The sequence below is a fragment of the Triticum urartu genome, chromosome 2A, assembly GCF_056163025.1.
Source record: "Triticum urartu cultivar PI428250 chromosome 2A, HENAU_Tu73, whole genome shotgun sequence".
NCBI lineage: Eukaryota > Viridiplantae > Streptophyta > Magnoliopsida > Poales > Poaceae > Triticum > Triticum urartu.
Window position 1 is genome coordinate 249434645 of NC_141874.1, and position 21560 is coordinate 249456204.

Below are 21560 nucleotides of genomic sequence, written 5' to 3' on the forward strand. Positions count from 1 at the left end.
CATTACATCAACCAAGGTTTCATGTGTTTTTGATATTTTTTTAAATTTTTTTGGTATTAAAATGCCATGTGACTCCATGCACACATATGCATGTGTCCATGTCGTGAAACAAATATGTTTGAAAATTCCTTCTAATTTACTGCAAATGCAATGAACTCGCACACAAGTACACAAATGTGATTTTTCAAACCGTTTTGGTTAGGCGTTGCATGTAGATGTAGTTTAAATTTGTATACGGCCATTAAATGGCTAGAAAATCATTAAATTGTATTTGAAACGTCAAATGACCCATAGAATTTTCCAGAGTTTCACATTACAGTGGTAGTAGTGCACGTTAGACGTAGAAAAAAATTGAAGGTCGTAAGAGGAAGCTATCTCCCGTTCGTCATCAAAGAAGCATTGTTCCATCTTGGAACCACGAGCCTTCTAGTGAGTTGCTCCAGTTTGTGATGGGTGTGTGTCTAACTTTTGTCAAACTTGCCAATTTTTTACCACATCATCTTGGTGGCATGACATCGCATCAACCATGGTTTCATATGTTTCTGATTTTTTTAATTTTTTTTGGAATTAAAATGCCATGTCACTCCATGCATACATATGCACGTGTCCATGTCGTGAGATAAAATGCCATGTCACTCCATGCATACATATGCATGTGATCATGTCGTGAGACAAATATGTTTGAAACTTCCGTCTAATTTACTGCACATGGAATTAACTCGCACACAAGTACACAAATATGATTTTTCAAACCGTTATGGTTAGGCGCTACATGCAGATCTAGTTAAAATTTGAATTACGGTAATTAAATGCCTAGAAAATCACTTAAATGTCTTTAATAGGTCAAATGACCCTAGAATTTTCCAAAAGTTCACATTATAGTTGTAGTAGTGCATGTTAGACGTAGAAAAAAATTGAAGGCCGTAAGAGGAAGCTATATCATGTTCGTCATCAAACATGCATTGTTCCCTCTCGGAACCACGAGCCCTCTGCTGATTGCTCCGGTTTGTGAGGGGTGTGTATCCAAACTTTCGTCAAACATGCCAATTTTTTACCACATCATCTTGGTGCCATGAGATTACATCAACCAAGGTTTCATGTGTTTCTCGTATTTTATTTAATTTTTTGGAATTAAAATGCCATGTCACTTCATGCATACATATGCATGTGTCCATGTCATGAGACAAATATGTTTGAAAATTCCTGCTAATGCACATGGAATTAACTCGCACACAAGTACACAAATATGAGTTTTCAAACCGTTTTGGTTGGGCGTTGCATGTAGATGTAGTTGAAATTTGAACTACGGTCATTAAATGGCTACAAAATCACTTAAATGTCTTTAAAAGGTCAACTGGCCCTTAGAATTTTCCAAAATTCCACATTACAGTTGTAGTAGTGCATGTTAGATGTAGAAAAAAATTGAAGGCCGTAAGAGGAAGCTATACATCTCCCGTTCGTGAAACATGCCAATTTTTTTACCACATCATCTTGGTGGCATGACATTACATCAACCAAGGTTTCATGTGTTTTTGATATTTTTTTAATTTTTTGGAATTAAATTGCCATGTGACTCCATGCACACATATGCAGGTGTCCATGTCATGAGACAAATATGTTTGAAAATTCCTTCTAATTTACTGCACATGCAATTAACTCGCACACAAGTACACAAATATGATTTTTCAAACCGTTTTGGTTAGGTGTTGCATGTAGATGTAGTTTAAATTTGTATTACGGCCATTAAATGGCTAGAAAATCACTTAATTGTCTTTGAAATGTCAAATGACCCCTAGAATTTTCCAGAATTTCACAATGTAGTTGTAGTAGTGCACGTTAGACTTATAAAAATATTGAAAGTCGTAAGAGGAAGATATATATCTCCTCTTCGTCATCAAGCATGCATTGTTCTTTCTCGGAACCATGAGCCTTCTAGTGGGTTGCTCCAGTTTGTGAGGGATGTGTGTCCAAACTTTCGTAAAACATGCCAATTTTTTACCACATCATCTTGGTGGCATTACATTACATCAACCAAGGTTTCATGTGTTTTTGATATTTTTAGTTTTTTTCGAATTAAATGTGATGTCACATCCATAGGCATGTGTCCATGTCGTGAGACAAATATGTTTTAAAATTCCTTCTAATTTACTACACATGGAATTTTCTCGCACACAAGTACACAAATATGATTTTTCAAACCATTATGATTAGCCGTTGCATGTAGATGTAGTTAAAATTTTAATTACGGTCATTAAATGGCTAGAAAATCACTTATATTTATTAAAATGTCAAATGACCCCTAGAATTTTCCAATATTTCACATTACAGTTGTACTAGTGCGTGTTACACATAGAAAAAATTTAAGGCCGTAAGAGGAAGCTATATATCTCCCGTTCGTCATCAAACATGCATTGTTCCCTCTCGGAACCACGAGCCTTCTAGTGAGTGTTGCTCGGGTTTGTGACGGGTGTGTGTCGAAACTTTCGTCAAACGTGCCAATTTTTTACCACATCATCAAGGTGGCATCAAATTACATCAACCAAGCTTTCATGTGTTTCTGATTTTTTTAAAAAAAATTGGTATTAATATGCCATGTCACTCCATCCATACATATGCATGTGTCCATGCTGTGAGACAAATATGTTTGAAAATTCTTTCTAGTTTAATGCACATGCAATTAACTCGCACACAAGTATACAAATATGATTTTTCAAACCGTTTCAGTTAGGCATTGCATGTAGATGTAGTTTAAATTTGAATTACTATCATTAAATGGCTAGAAAATCACTTAATTGTCTTTAAAATGTCAAATGACCCCTAGAATTTTCAAAAATTTCACATTACAGTTGTAGTAGTGCACGTTAGACGTAGAAACAAATTGAAGGCCATAAGAGGAAGCTATCTCCCGTTCGTCATCAAACATGCATTGTTCCCTCTCGGAAGCACGAGCCTTCTAGTGAGTTGCTCCGGTTTGTGAGGGGTGTGTGTCCAAACTTTCGTCAAACATGCCAATTTTTTTACCACATCATCTTGGTGGCATGACATTACATCAACCATAGTTTCATGTGTTTCTGATATTTTTTTAATTTTTTAGAATTAAAATGCCATGTCTCTCCATGCATACATATGCATGTATCCATTCCTTGAGACAAATATGTTTCAAAATTCCTTCTAATTTGCTGCACATGGAATTAAGTCGCACAGAAGTATCCAAATATGATTTTTCAAACTGTTTTCAATAGGCGTTGCATCTAGATGTAGTTCAAATTTGAATTACGGTCATTAAATGGCAAAAAAATCACTTAAATGTCTTTAAAAGGTCAAATGATCCCTAGAATTTTCCAAAATTTCACATTACAGTTGTAATAGTGCATGTTAGACGTAGGAAAAAATTGAAGGTCGTAAGAGGAAGCTATCTCCCAGTCGTCATCAAACATGCATTGTTCCCTCTTGGAACCATGAGCCTTATAGTGAGTTGGTCCGGTTTGTGAGGGGTGTGTGTCCAAACTTTCGTCAAAGTTGCCAATATTTTTACCACATCATCTTGGTGGCACCACATTACATCACCCATAGTTTCATGTGTTTCTGATATTTTTTAATTTTTTGCATTTAAAATGTCATGTCACTCCATGCATACATATGTATGTGTCCATGTCATAAGACAAATATGTTTGAAAATTCATTCTAATTTACTACACATGGAATTAACTCGCACACAAGTACACAAATATGATTTTTCAAACCGTTATAGTTAGCCGTTGCATGTAGATGTAGTTCAAATTTGAATTACGGTCATTAAATGGATTGAAAATCACTTAAATGTCTTTAAAAGGTCAACGGAACCCTAGAATTTTCCAAAATTTCACATTACAATTGTAGTAGTGCACATTAGACGTAGAAACAAATTGAAGGCCGTAAGAGGAATTTATCATCCGTTCATCATCAAACATGCATTGTTCCCTCTCGGAACCACCAGCTTTCTAGTGAGTTGCTCCAGTTTGTGAGGGATGTGTGTGTCCAAACTTTCGTCAAATATGCCAATTTTTTGCCACATCATCTTGGTGGCATGACAATACATCAACCAAGGTATCACGTGTTTCTGATTTTTTTTACATTTTCGAATTAAAATGCCATGTCACTCCAAGCATACATATGCATGTGTCCATGTCATGAGACAAATATGTTTGAAAATTCCTGCTAATTTACTGCACATGTAATTAACTCGCACTCAAGTACACAAATATGATTTTTCAAACCGTTATGGTTAGGCGTTGCATGTAGATCTAGTTCAAATTTGAATTACGGTCATTAAATGGCTATAAAATCACTTAAATGTCTTTAAAAGGTCAAATGACCCCTAGAATTTTCCGAAATTTCACATTGCAGTTGTAGTAGTGCACATTACACGTAGAAAAAAATTGAAGGTCGTAAGAGGAAGCTATATATCTCCCTTTCGTCATCAAACATGCATTGGTGTCTCTCGGAAACACGAGCCTTCTAGTGAGTTGCTCCAGTTTGTGAGGGTGCATGTCCAAACTTTCATCAAGCATGCCAATTTTTTGCCACATCATCTTGGTGGCATGAGATTACATCAACCAAGGTTTCATGTGTTTCTCATATTTATTTTATTTTTTTGGAATTAAAATGCCATGTCACTCCATGCATACATATGCATGTGTCCATGTCATGAGACAAATATGTTTGAAAATTCCTGCTAGTTTACTGCACATGGACTTAACTCGCACACAAGTACACAAATATGATTTTTCAAACCGTTTTGGTTAGGCATTGAACTTAGATGTAGTTCAAATTTGAATTACGGTCATTAATGGCTAGAAAATCACTTAAATGCCTAACCAAAATGGTTTGAAAAATCATATTTGTGTACTTGTGTGCGAGTTAATACCATGTGCGGTAAATTAGAAGGAATTTTCAAACATATTTGTATCAAGACATGGACACATGCATATGTATGCATGGAGTGACATGGCATTTTAATTCCGAAATTTTTTAAAAATATCACAAACACATGAAACCTTGGTTGATGTAATGTCATTCCACCAAGATGATGTGGTAAAAAATTTGGCATGTTTGATGAAAGTTTGGACACACACCCCTCACAAACTGGAGCAACTCACTAGAAGGCTCGTGGTTCCGAGATGGAACAATGCATGTTTGATTACGAACGGAAGATAACTTCCTCTTACGGCCTTCAAATTTTTTACGTGTAACGTGCACTACTACAACTGTAATGTGAAAATTTGGAATATTCTATGGGTCATTTGACCTTCTAAAGACATTTAATTGATTTTCTAGCTATTTAATGTCCGTAATTTAAATTTCAACTACATCTACATGCAATGGCTAACCATAACGGTTTGAAAAATCATATTTGTGTACTTGTGTGCGAGTAAATGCCATGTGCAGTAAATTAGAAGGAATTTTCAAACATATTTGTCTCACGACATAGACACATGCATATGTATGCATGGAGTGACATGGCATTTTAAATCCAAAGAATTAAAAAACTATCAGAAGCACATGAAACCTTGGTTGATGTAATGTCATGCCACCAAGAGGATGTGGTAAAAAAATTGGTATGTTTGACGAAAGTTTGGACACACACCCCTCACAAACCGGAGCAACTCACTAAAAGGCTCGTGGTTTTGAGAGGGAACAATGCATGTTTGATGACGAACGGGAGATATATAGCTTCCTCTTATGGCCTTCAATTTGTTTCTACGTTTATGGTGGACTACTACAACTATAATGTGAAATTTTGGAAAATTCTACGGGTCATTTAACATTTTAAAGACATTTAAGTGATTTTCTAGCCATTTAATGACGGTAATTCAAATTTGAACTACATCTACGTGCAACGGCTAACCATAAAGGTTTGAAAATTCATATTTGCGTACTTGAGTGCGAGTTAATTCCATGTGTAGTAAACTAGAAGGAATTTTCAAACATATTTGTCTCACGACATGGACACATGCATATGTATGCATGGAGTGACATGGCATTTTAATTCCACAAAATTAAAAAAATCATAAACATATGAAACCTTGGTTGATGTAATTTCATGCCACCAAGATGATGTGGTAAAAAAATTGGCATGTTTGACAAAAGTTTGGACACACACCCTCACAAACCGGAGCAACTCACTCGAAGGCTCGTGGTTCTGAGAGGGAACTATGCATGTTTGATTACGAACAGAAGATTACTTCCTCTTACAGCCTTCAATATTTTTCTACGGGTAACGTGCACTACTACAACTGTACTATGAAATTTTGGAAAACTCTAGGGGTCATTTGACCTACTAAAGACATTTAATTGATTTTCTAGCCATTTAATGTCTGTAATTCAAATTTCAACTACATCTACATGCAATGGCTAACCATAACGGTTTAAAAAATCATATTTGTGTACCTGTGTGCGAGTCCATATGCAGTAAGTTAGATGGAATTTTCAAACATATTTGTCTCACCACATGGACACATGCATATGTATGCATGGAGTGACATGCAATTTTAATTCCAAAAAATTAAAAAAATATCAGAAAAACATGAAACCTTGGTTGATGTAATTTCATGCCACCAAGATGATGTGGTAAAAAAATGGCATGTTTGACGAAAGTTTGGACACACACACCTCACAAACCGGAGCAACTCACTAGAAGGCTCGTGCTTCCGAGATGGACCAATGCATGTTTGATGATGAACAGGAGATATATAGCTCCCTCTTACGGCCTTCAATTTTTTTCTATGTGTAACGTGCTCTACTACAAATTTAATATGAAATTTCGGAAAATTCTAGGGGTCATCTGACCTTTTAAAGACATTTAAGTGATTTTCTAGCCATTAATGACTGTAATTCAAATTTGAACTACATCTAAGTGCAATGCCTAACCAAAATGGTTTGAAAAATCATATTTGTGTACATGTGTGCGAGTTAATTACATGTGAAGTAAATTCGAAGGAATTTTCAAACATATTTGTCTCACAACATGGACACATGCATATGTATGCATGGAGTGACATGGCATTTTAAATCCAAAAAATTAAAAAACTATCGGAAACACATGAAACCTTGGTTGATGTAATTTCATGCCACCAAGATGATGTGGTAAAAAAATTGGCATGTTCGACGAAGGTTTGGACACACACCCCTCACAAACCGGAGCAACTCACTAAAAGGCTCGTAGTTTTAAGAGGGAACAATGCATGTTTGATGACGAACGGGAGATATATAGCTTGCTCTTATGGCCTTCAATTTTTTTCTACGTGTATGGTGGACTACTGAAACTATAATGTGAAATTTTGGAAAATTCTATGGGTCATTTGACCTTTTAAAGACATTTAGTAATTTTCTAGCCATTTAATGACGATAATTCAAATTTGAACTACATCTAGATGCAACGGCTAACCATAAAGGTTTGAAAAATCATATTTGTGTACTTGAGTGCGAGTTAATTCCATGTGCAGTAAACTTGAAGGAATTTTCAAACATATTTGTCTCACGACATGGACGCATGCATATGTATGCATGGAGTGACATGGCATTTTAATTCCTCAAAATTAAAAAAAATATCAAAACACATGAAACCTTGGTTGATGTAATTTCATGCCACCAAGATGATGTTCTAAAAAAATTGCCATGTTTGACCAAAGTTTGGACACACACCCCTCACAAACCGGAGCAACTCACTAGAAGGCTCGTGGTTCCGAGAGGGAACAATGCATGTTTGATTACGAACGGAAGATTACTTCCTCTTACAGCCTTCAATTTTGTTTCTACGTGTAACGTGCACTACTACAACTGTAATGTGAAATTTTGGAAAACTCTACGGGTCATTTGACCTACTAAAGACACTTAATTGATTTTCTAGCCATTTAATGTTCGTAATTCAAATTTCAACTACATCTACATGCAACGGCTTACCATAACGGTTTAAAAAATCATATTCGTGTACTTGATTGCGAGTTAATTCCATATGCAGTAAATTAGAAGGAATTTTCAAGCATACTTGGCTCACGACATGGACACATTCATATGTATGCATGGAGTGACATGGCATTTTAATTCCAGAAAATTAAAAAAAACAGAAAAACATGAAACTCTAGTTGATGTAATTTCATGCCACCAAGATGATGTGGTAAAAAAATTGGTATGTTTGACGAAAGTTTGGACACACACCCCTCACAAACCGGAGCAACTCACTAAAAGGCTCATGGTTTTGAGAGGGAACAATGCATGTTTGATGACGAACGGGAGATATATAGCTTCCTCTTATGGCCTTCAATTTGTTTCTACGTGTATGGTGGACTACTACAACTATAATGTGAAATTTTGGAAAATTCTACGGGTCATGTAACATTTTAAAGACATTTAAGTGATTTTCTAGCCATTTAATGATGGTAATTCAAATTTGAACTACATCTACGTGCAACGGCTAACCATAAAGGTTTGAAAATTCATATTTGCGTACTTGAGTGCGAGTTAATTCCATGTGTAGTAAACTAGAAGGAATTTTCAAACATATTTGTCTCACGACATGGACACATGCATATGTATGCATGGAGTGACATGGCATTTTAATTCCACAAAATTAAAAAAATCATAAACACATGAAACCTTGGTTGATGTAATTTCATGCCACCAAGATGATGTGGTAAAAAAATTGGCATGTTTGACGAAAGTTTGGACACACGCCCTCACAAACCGGAGCAACTCACTAGAAGGCTCGTGATTCTGAGAGGGAACTATGCATGTTTGATTACGAACGGAAGATTACTTCCTCTTACAGCCTTCAATATTTTTCTACGGGTAACGTGCACTACTACAACTGTACTGTGAAATTTTGGAAAACTCTAGGGGTCATTTGACCTACTAAAGACATTTAATTGATTTTCTAGCCATTTAATGTCTGTAATTCAAATTTCAACTACATCTACATGCAATGGCTAACCATAACGGTTTAAAATATCATATTTGTGTACCTGTGTGCGAGTCCATATGCAGTAAGTTAGATGGAATTTTCAAACATATTTGTTTCACCACATGGACACATGCATATGTATGCATGGAGTGACATGCAATTTTAATTCCAAAAAATTAAAAAAATATCAGAAAAACATGAAACCTTTGTTGATGTAATTTCATGCCACCAAGATGATGTGGTAAAAAAATGGCATGTTTGATGAAAGTTTGGACACACACACCTCACAAACCGGAGCAACTCACTAGAAGGCTCGTGCTTCCGAGATGGACCAATGCATGTTTGATGATGAACAGGAGATATATAGCTCCCTCTTACGGCCTTCAATTTTTTTCTATGTGTAACGTGCTCTACTACAAATTTAATATGAAATTTCGGAAAATTCTAGGGGTCATCTGACCTTTTAAAGACATTTAAGTGATTTTCTAGCCATTAATGACCGTAATTCAAATTTGAACTAAATCTAAGTGCAATGCCTAACCAAAACGGTTTGAAAAATCATATTTGTGTACTTGTGTGCGAGTTAATTACATGTGAAGTAAATTCGAAGGAATTTTCAAACATATTTGTCTCACAACATGGACACATGCATATGTATGCATGGAGTGACATGGCATTTTAAATCCAAAAAATTAAAAAACTATCGGAAACACATGAAACCTTGGTTGATGTAATTTCATGCCACCAAGATGATGTGGTAAAAAAAATGGCATGTTCGACGAAGGTTTGGACACACACCCCTCACAAACCGGAGCAACTCACTAAAAGGCTCGTAGTTTTAAGAGGGAACAATACATGTTTGATGACGAACGGGAGATATATAGCTTCCTCTTATGGCCTTCAATTTTTTTCTACGTGTATGGTGGACTACTAAAACTATAATGTGAAATTTTGGAAAATTCTATGGGTCATTTGACCTTTTAAAGACATTTAGTAATTTTCTAGCCATTTAATGACGATAATTCAAATTTGAACTACATCAAGATGCAACGGCTCACCATAAAGGTTTGAAAAATCATATTTGTGTACTTGAGTGCGAGTTAATTCCATGTGCAGTAAACTAGAAGGAATTTTCAAACATATTTGTCTCACGACATGGACGCATGCATATGTATGCATGGAGTGACATGGCATTTTAATTCCTCAAAATTAAAAAAATATCAAAACACATGAAACCTTGGTTGATGTAATTTCATGCCACCAAGATGATGTTGTAAAAAAATTTCCATGTTTGACGAAAGTTTGGACACACACCCCTCACAAACCGGAGCAACTCACTAGAAGGCTCGTGGTTCCGAGAGGGAACAATGCATGTTTGATTACGAACGGAAGATTACTTCCTCTTACAGCCTTCAATTTTGTTTCTACGTGTAACGTGCACTACTACAACTGTAATGTGAAATTTTGGAAAACTCTAGGGGTCATTTGACCTACTAAAGACACTAAATTGATTTTCTAGCCATTTAATGTTCGTAATTCAAATTTCAACTACATCTACATGCAACGGCTAACCATAATAGTTTAAAAAATCATATTCGTGTACTTGATTGCGAGTTAATTCCATATGCAGTAAATTAGAAGGAATTTTCAAACATATTTGTCTCACGACATAGACACATGCATATGTATGCATGGAGTGACATGGCATTTTAATTCCAGAAAATTAAAAAAAACCCAGAAAAACATGAAACCCTAGTTGATGTAATTTCATGCCACCAAGATGATGTGGTAAATAATTGGCATGTTTGACGAAAGTTTGGACACACACCCCTCACAAACCGGAGCAACTCACTAGAAGGCTCGTGCTTCCGAGAGGGACCAATGCATGTTTGATGATGAACAGGAGATATATAGCTTCCTCTTACGTCCTTCAATTTTTTTCTATGTGTAATGTTCTCTACTACAACTTTAATATGAAATTTCAGAAAATTCTAGAGGTCATTTGACCTTTTAAAGAAATTTAAGTGATTTTTTAGCCATTAATGACAGTAATTCAAATTTGAACTACATCTACGTGCAATGCCTAACCAAAACGGTTTGAAAAATCATATTTATGTACTTGTGTGCGAGTTAATTACATGTGAAATTAATTCGACGGAATTTTCAAACATATTTGTCTCACGACATGGACACATGCATATGTATGCATGGAGTGACATGGCATTTTAAATCCAAAAAATTAAAAAACTATCAGAAGCACATGAAACCTTGGTTGATGTAATGTCATGCCACCAAGATGATGTGGTAAAAATTTGGTATGTTTGACGAATGTTTGGACACACACCCCTCACAAACCGGAGCAACTCACTAAAAGGCTCGTGGTTTTGAGAGGGAACAATGCATGTTTGATGACGAACGGGAGATATATAGCTTCCTCTTATGGCCTCCAATTTTTTTCTACGTGTATGGTGGACTACTACAACTATAATGTGAAATTTTGGAAAATTCTATGGGTCATTTGACCTTTTAAAGACATTTAAGTGATTTTCTAGCCATTTAATGACGGTAATTCAAATTTGCACTACATCTACGTGCAACGGCTAACCATAAAGGTTTGAAAAATCATATTTGCGTACTTGAGTGCGAGTTAATTCCATGTGCAATAAACTAGAAGGAATTTTCAAACATATTTGTCTCACGACATGGACACATGCATATGTATGCATGGAGTGACATGGCATTTTAATTCCACAAAATTAAAAAAATCAGAAACACATGAAACCTTGGTTGATGTAATTTCATGCCACCAAGATGATGTGGTAAAAAATTGGCAAGTTTGACGAAAGTTTGGACACACACCCTCACAAATCGGAGCAACTCACTAGAAGGCTCGTGGTTCTGAGAGGGAACTATGCATGTTTGATTATGAACGGAAGATTACTTCCTCTTACAGCCTTCAATATTTTTCTACGGGTAACGTGCACTACTACAACTGTAATGTGAAATTTTGGAAAACTCTAGGGGTCATTTGACCTACTAAGGACATTTAATTGATTTTCAAGCCATTTAATGGCCGTAATTCAAATTTCAAGTACATCTACATGCAATGGCTAACCATAACGGTTTAAAAAAAATCATATTTGTGTACTTGTGTGTGAGTTAATTCCATATGCAGTAAATTAGATGGAATTTTCAAACATATTTCTCACAACATGGACGCATGCATATGTATGCATGGAGTGACATGCAATTTTAATTCCAGGAAATTAAAAAAATCAGAAAAACATGAAACCTTGGTTGATGTAATTTCATGCCACCAAGATGATGTGGTAAGAAAAATGGCATGTTTGACGAAAGTTTGGACACACACCCCTCACAAACCGGAGCAACTCACTAGAAGGCTCGTGCTTCCGAGATGGACCAATGCATGTTTGATGATGAACAGGAGATATATAGCTCCCTCTTACGGCCTTCAATTTTTTTCTATGTGTAACGTGCTCTACTACAAATTTAATATGAAATTTCGGAAAATTCTAGGGGTCATCTGACCTTTTAAAGACATTTAAGTGATTTTCTAGCTATTAATGACCGTAATTCAAATTTGAACTACATCTAAGTGCAATGCCTAACCAAAACGGTTTGAAAAATCATATTTGTGTACTTGTGTGCGAGTTTATTACATGTGAAGTAAATTCGAAGGAATTTTCAAACATATTTGTCTCACGACATGGACACATGCATATGTATGCATGGAGTGACATGGCATTTTAAATCCAAAAAATTAAAAAACTATCACAAACACATGAAACCATGGTTGATGTAATTTCATGCCACCAAGATGATGTGGTAAAAAAAATGGCATGTTCGACGAAGGTTTGGACACACACCCCTCACAAACCGGAGCAACTCACTAAAAGGCTCGTAGTTTTAAGAGGGAACAATGCATGTTTGATGACGAACGGGAGTAAATAGCTTCCTCTTATGGCCTTCAATTTTTTTCTACGTGTATGGTGGACTACTACAACTATAATGTGAAATTTTGGAAAATTCTATGGGTCATTTGACCTTTTAAAGACATTTAGTAATTTTCTAGCCATTTAATGACGATAATTCAAATTTGAACTACATCTAGATGCAACGGCTAACCATAAAGGTTTGAAAAATCATATTTGTGTACTTGAGTGCGAGTTAATTCCATGTGCAGTAAACTAGAAGGAATTTTCAAACATATTTCTCTCACGACATGGACACATGCATATGTTTGCATGGAGTGACATGGCATTTTAATTCCACAAAATTAAAAAAATATCAGAAACACATGAAACCTTGGTTGATGTAATTTCATGCCACCAAGATGATGTGGTAAAAAAATTAGCATGTTTGACGAAAGTTTGGACACACACCCCTCACAAACCAGAGCAACTCACTAGAAGGCTCGTGGTTCCGAGAGGGAACAATGCATGTTTGATTACGAACGGAAGATTACTTCCTCTTACAGCCTTCAATTTTGTTTCCACGTGTAACGTGCACTACTACAACTGTAATGTGAAATTTTGGAAAACTCTAGGGGTCATTTGACCTACTAAAGACATTTAATTGATTTTCTAGCCATTTAATGTCCTTAATTAAAATTTCAACTACATCTACATGCAACGGCTAACCATAACGGTTTAAAAAATCATATTCGTGTACTTGATTGCGAGTTAATCCCATATGCAGTAAATTAGAAGGAATTTTCAAGCATATTTGTCTCACGACATGGACACATGCATATGTATGCATGGAGTGACATGGCATTTTAATTCCAGAAAATTAAAAAAAATCAGAAAAACATGAAACCTTGGTTGATGTAATTTCATGCCACCAAGATGATGTGGTAAATAATTGGCATGTTTGACGAAAGTTTGGACACACACCCCTCACAAACCGGAGCAACTCACTAGAAGGCTCGTGCTTCCGAGAGGGGCCAATGCATGTTTGATGATGAACAGGATATACATAGCTTCCTCTTACAGCCTTCAATTTTTTTCTATGTGTAACGTGCTCTACTACAACTTTAATATGAAATTTCGGAAAATTCTAGGGGTCATCTGACCTTTTAAAGACATTTAAGAGATTTTCTAGCCATTAATGACCGTAATTCAAATTTGAACTACATCTGCGTGCAAAGCCTAACCAAAACGGTTTGAAAAATCATATTTGTGTACTTGTGTGCGAGTTAATTACATGTGAAGTAAATTCGAAGGAATTTTCAAGCATATTTGTCTCACGACATGGACACGTGCATATGTATGCATGGAGTGACATGGCATTTTAATTCCAAAAAATTAAAAAATATCGCAAACACATGAAACATGTGTTGATGTAATGTCTTGCCACCAAGATGATGTGGCAAAAAATTTGGCATGTTTGACGAAAGTTTGGACACACACCCCTTACAAACCGGAGCAACTCACTAGAAGGTTCGTGGTTCCGAGAGGGAACAATGCATGTTTGTTGACGAACGGGAGATATATAGCTTCCTCTTATGGCCTTCAATTTTTTTCTAGGTCTAACGTGCACAACTACAACTACAATGTGAAATTTCGGAAAATTCTAGGGGTTAGTTGACCTTTTAAAGACATTTAAGTGATTTTCTAGCCATTTAATGACCGTACTTCAAATTTGAACTACATCTATGTGAAATGCCTAACCAAAACGGTTTGCAAAATCATATTTGTGTACTTGTATGCGAGTTAATTAGATGTGAAGTAAATTCGAAGGAATTTTCAAACATATTTGTCTCACGACATGGACACATGCATATGTATGCCTGGAGTGACATGGCATTTTAAATCCAAAAAATTAAAAAACTATCGGAAACACATGAAACCTTGGTTGATGTAATGTCATGCCACCAAGATGACGTGGTAAAAAATTGGCATGTTCGACGAAAGTTTGGACACACACCCCTAACAAACCGGAGCAACTCACTAAATGGCTCGTGGTTTTGAGAGGCAACAATGCATGTTTGACGAAAAACGGGAGATATATAGCTTCCTCTTATGGCCTTCAATTTTTTCTACATGTAAGGTGGACTACTACAACTATAATGTGATATTTTGGAAAATTCTACGGGTCATTTGACATTTTAAAGACATTTAAGTGATTTTCTAGCCATCTACATGCAATGCCTAACCAAAATGGTTTGAAAATCATATTTGTGTACTTGTGTGCGAGTTAATACCATGTGCGGTAAATTAGAAGGAATTTTCAAACATATTTGTATCAAGACATGGACACATGCATATGTATGCATGGAGTGACATGGCACTTTAATTCCAAAAAATTTAAAAAATATTAGAAACACATGAAACCTTGGTTGATGTAATGTCATTCCACCAAGATGATGTGGTAAAAAAATTGGCATGTTTGACAAAAATTTGGAAACACACCCCTCACAAACCGGAGCAACTCACTAGAAGGCTCGTGGTTCCGAGAGGGAACAATGCATGTTTGATGACGAACGGGACATAGCTTCCTCTTACGGCCTTCAATTTTTTTCTACGTCTAACATGCACTACTACAACTATAATGTGAAATTTTGGAAAATTCTAGGAGTCCTTTGGCCTTTTAAATACATTTAATTGATTTTCTAGCCATTTAATGACCATAATTCAAATTTCAACTACATCTACATGCAACCACTAACCATAACGGAGTGAAAAATCATATTTGTGTACTTGTGTGCGAGTTAATTCCATGTGCAGTAAATTAGAAGGAATTTTCAAACATATTTGTCCCACGACATGGACACATGCATATGTATGCATGGAGTGACATGGCATTTTAATTCCAAAAAATTTAAAAAAATATCAGAAACACATGAAACCTTGGTTGATGTAATGTCATGCCACTAAGATGATGTGGTAAAAAAATTGGTATGTTTGACGTAAGTTTGGACCCACACCCATCACAAACCGAAGTAACTCACTAGAAGGCTCATGGTTCCAAGAGGGAACAATGCATGCTTGATGACGAACGGGAGATAGCTTCCTCTTACGGCCTTTAATTTTTTTCTACATCTAACGTGCACGACTACAACTGTAATGTGAAATTTTGGAAAATTCTAGAGGTCATTTGACCTTTTAAAAGCATTTGAGTGATTTTCTAGCCATTTAATGACCGTAATTCAAATTTGAACTACATCTACATGCAACGCCTAACCAAAACGGTTTGAAAAATCATATTTGTGTACTTGTGTGCTAGTTAATTCCATGTGCAGTAAATTCGAAGGAAATTTCAAACATATTTGTCTCATGACATGGACACATGCATATGTATGCATGGAGTGACACGACATTTTAATTCCAAAAAATTTAAAAATTATCAGAACACATGAAACCTTGGTTAATGTAATGTCATGCCACCAAGATTATGTGGTAAAACAATTGGCATGTTTGAAAAAAGTTTGGACACAGACCCCTCACATACCGGAGCAACTCACTAGAAGGCTCGTGGTTCCGAGAGGGAGCAATGCATATTTGTTGGCGAACGGGAGATATATAGCTTCCTCTTACGACCTTGAATTTTTTTCTATGTCTAACGTGCACTACTACAACTGTAATTTGTATTTTTGGAAAATTCTAGGGGTCAATTGACCTTTTAAAGACATTTAAGTGATACTCAAGCCATTTAATGATCGTGATTCAAATTTTAACTACATCTACTTGCAACGCCTAACCAAAACGGTTTGAAAAATCATATTTGTGTACTTGTATCCATCGAGTGACATGACATTTTAATTCCCAAAAAAGTAAAAATTATATATATCAGAAACACATGAAACCTTGGTTGATGTAATGTCATGCCACCAAAATGATGTGGTAAATAAATTGGCATGTTTGATGAAAGTTTGGACACACACCCCTTACAAACCGGAGCAACTCACTAGAAGGCTCGTAGTTCCGAGAGGGAACAATGCATGTTTGTTGACGAACGGGAGATAGCTTCCTCTTACGGCCTTCAATTTTTTTCAACGTCTAACGTGCACTACTACAACTGTAATATGAAATTTTGGAAAATTCTAGGCGTCATTTGACCTTTTTAAGACATTTAAGTGATTTTCTAGCAATTTAATGACCGTAATTAAAATTTGAACTATATCTACATGCAGCGCCTAACCAAAATGGTTTCAAAAATCGTATTTGTGTTTTCATATGCGAGTTAATTCCATGTGCAGTAAATTATAAGGAATTTTCAAACATATTTGTCTCACGACATGGACACATGCATATGTATGCATGGAGTGACATGGCATTTTAATTCCAAAAAATTAAAAAAATATCACAAACACATGAAACCTTGGTTGATGTAATGTAATTCCACCAAGATGATGTGGTAAAAAAATTGGCATGTTTGACGAAGGTTTGGACACACACCCCTCACAAACCGGAGCAACTCACTAGAAGGTTCGTGCTTCCAAGAGGGAGCAATGCATGTTTGATGACGAACGGGAGATAGCTTCCTCTTACAGCCTTCAATTTTTTTCTACATCTAACGTGCACTACTACAACTATAATGTGAAATTTTGGAAAATTCTAGGCGTCATATGACCTTTTAAAGACATGTAAGTGATTTTTTAGCCATTTAATGTCCGTAATTCAAATTTGAACTACATCTACATGCTGCGCCTAACCAAAATGGTTTGAAAAATCGTATTTGTATATCCGTATGCGAGTTAATTCCATGTGCAGTAAATTATAAGGAATTTTGAAACATATTTGTCTCACGACATGGACACATGCATATGTATGCATGGAGTGACATGGTATTTTAATTCCAAAAAATTGAAAAACTATCACAAACACATGAAACCTTGGTTGATGTAATTTCATGCCACCAAGATGATGTGGTAAAAAATTGGCACGTTTGACGAATGGTTGGACACACACCCCTCACAAACCGAGCAACTCACTAGAAGGCTCGTGGTTCCGAGACGGAAAAATGCATGTTTGTTGACGAAAAGGAGATAGCTTCCTCCTACGGCCTTCAGTATTTTTCACCACTACAACTATAATGTGAAATTTTGGAAAATTTTAGGGGTCATTTGACCTTTCAAAGACATTTAAGTGATTTTCTAGCCATTTAATGACTGTAATTCAAATTTGAACTGCATCTACATGCAATGCCTAACCATAATAGTTTCAAAAATCATATTTGTGTACTTGTGTGCGAGTTAATTCCATGGGCAGTAAATTAGAAGGATTTTTCAAACATACTTGTCTCATGACATGGACACATGCATATGTATGCATGGTGTGACCTGGCATTTTAATTCCAAAAAAGTAAAAAATATATATATCAGAAACACATGAAACCTTGCTTGATGTAAGTTTGGACACACACCCCTTACAAACCAGAGCAATTCACTAGACGGCTTGTGGTTCCTAGAGGGAACAATGCATGTTTATTGACGAACGGGATATAGCTTCCTCTTACGGCCTTTAATTTTTTTCTATGTCTAACGTGCCCTACTACAACTATAATGTGAAATTTTGGAAAATTCTAGTTATCAGTTGACCTTTTAAAGACATTTAAGTGATTTTCTAGCCACTTAATGACCGTGCTACCTCTTTTAGCACTGTGTTGGTTTTCCCCGAAGAGGAAGGGATGATGCAGCAAAGTAGCGTAAGTATTTCCCTCAGTTTTTGAGAACCAAGGTATCAATCCAGTAGGAGGCTAAGAGCGTGTCCCTCGCACCTGCACAAAACAAATAAATCCTCGCAACCAACGCTAATAGGGGTTGTCAATTCCTATAGGGCCACTTACGAGAGTGAGATCTGATAGATATGATAAGATAAGATTTTTGGTATTTTTATGATAAAGATGCAAAGTAAAATAAAGGCAAAGTAAATAACTAAGTAGTAGGAGATTATATGATAAAGATAGACCCGGGGGCCATAGGTTTCACTAGTGGCTTCTCTCGAGAGCATATGTATTCTACAGTGGGTGAACAAATTACTGTTGAGCAATTGACAGAATTGAGCATAGTTATGACAATATCTAGGTATGATCGTGTATATAGGGATCACGTCCGAGACAAGTAGACCGACTCTTGCTTGCATCTACTACTATTACTCCACTCATCGACCGCTATCCAGCATACATCTAGAGTATTAAGTTAAAAACAGAGTAACGCCTTAAGCAAGATGACATAATGTAGAGGGATAGACTCATGCAATATGAAGAAAACCCCATCTTGTTATCCTCGATGGCAACAATACAATACGTGCCTTGCTGCCCTTACTGTCACCGGGAAAGGACACCACAAGATTGAACCCAAAGCTAAGCACTTCTCCCATTGCAAGAAAGATCAATCTAGTAGGCCAAACCAAACTGATAATTCGAAGACCTTGCAAAGATAACCAATCATACATAAAATAATTCAGATAAGATTCAAATATTATTCATAGATAGACTTGATGATAAACCCACAATTCATCGATCTCAACAAACACACCGCAAAAAGAAGATTACATCGAATATATCTCCACAAGAGAGGGGGAGAACATTGTATTGAGATCCAAAAAAGAGAGAAGAAGCCATCTAGCTACTAACTATGGACCCGTAGGTCTGAAGTAAACTACTCACACTTCATCGGAGAGGCAATGGTGTTGATGTAGAAGCCCTCCGTGATCGATGCCCCCTCCGGTGAAGCTCCGGAACAGGCCCCAAGATGGGATCTCGTGGATACAGAAAGTTACGGTGGTGGAATTAGGGTTTTGGCTCCTGTTATGATCGTTTGGAGGTACGTGGGTATATATAGGAGGAAGAAGTACATCGGTGGAGCAACAGGGGGCCCACGAGGGTGGAGGGCGCGCCTGGGGGGGGGGGGGCAGGCGCGCCCCCTACCTCGTGGCCTCCTGTTAATTGGCTTGACGTAGGGTCCAAGTCTCCTGAGTTGTATTCGGTGAGAAAATCACGTTCCCGAAGGTTTCATTCCGTTTGGACTCCGTTTGATATTCCTTTTCTTCGAAACCCTAAAACAGGCAAAAAACAACAATTCTGGGCTGGGCCTCTGGTTAATAGGTTAGTCCCAAAAATAATATAAACATGGATAATAAAGCCCAATGATGTCCAAAACAGTAGATAATATAGCATGGAGCAATCAAAAATTATAGATACGTTGGAGACGTATCAAGCATCCCCAAGCTTAATTCCTGCTCGTCCTCGAGTAGGTAAATGATAAAAACAGAATTTTTGATGCGGAATGCTACTTGGCATAATTTTAATGTAATTCTTCTTAATTGTGGTATGAATATTCAGATCCGAAAGATTCGAGACAAAAATTCATATTGACATAAAAATGGTAATACTTCAAGCATACTAACTAAGCAATTGTGTCTTCTCAAAATAATATGGCCAGAGAAAGTTCATCCCTACAAAATCATATGGTTTAGTCATGTTTCATTTTCGTCACACAAGAATGCTATCATCATGCACAACCCCGATGACAAGCCAAGCAATTATTTCATACTTTAGTAATCTCAAACCTATAAACTTTCACGCAATATATGAGCACGAGCCATGGACATAGCACTATAGGTGGAATAGAATATAATGAGGAGGGTTATGTGGAGAGAAAAAAGGAGGAAGTCTCACATCAACGAGGCTAATCAATGGGCTATGGAGATGCCCACTGTCAGGACCCCGATTCCAAGTCACATCGATCTAGCGGTAACACCTCATATCACATTGCGGCCTCACGCACGGTATTCCCACGGGTGTCGCCTTACCATGGCCTGGGACCGTTTGCGCCTTTTGGCTCACGTATATGATAGTGTCGCTAGCATCCATATGACAGAGAACCCGGGCCGACATGGCTAGTCGTGAACCCAAAGCGGCACAGACCTATGGAGACACGCATACATGAATCACATCGAGCATGTTGGTCATCAGCGAGTGAATCCGGGCTGTAGCACTAGGCTAACAGGACTCCGGGGAACCCGGGCTGTAGCAGGCTAGGCAGGGCTCCGGATGTCACTGCATGACATTTCCCCGAAGGGATAGACATAGGAATGAAGTGAAACACATGCCGGCCAGTCAACTGTCCTGAGCAGTAGTGCTGGGCTAGCAGGACTCCGGTGAACCAGGCTGTAGCGGACTACTATGGCTCAAGAAACACTAGACTACATTTCCCCATAAGAAAGGCTGCCAAGGATAAACAACTAGATTGTCGGATCCCACTCATACCAAGCATTTCAATCATACACACAATATGCCCGATATGAGTAAATACAACATGGCATCACAACAAAACTCTACAACTCAAACTTTATTTAAAGGCTCCAGAGAGCCATACATAACATGTTCATACAGGTAGGAGTCACATGACCCAACACTCAAGTCATACAAGCATACAAGCACATGCGGAAGCAAATAGTCTGAGTACAGACACTAGAAAGCAAGAAGGCTTTGAAGGAAATATGCCCTAGAGGCAATAATAAAGTTATTATTTATTTCCTTATATCATGATAAATGTTTATTATTCATGCTAGAATTGTATTAACTGGAAACATAATACATGTGTGAATACATAGACAAACAAAGTGTCACTAGTATGCCTCTACTTGACTAGCTC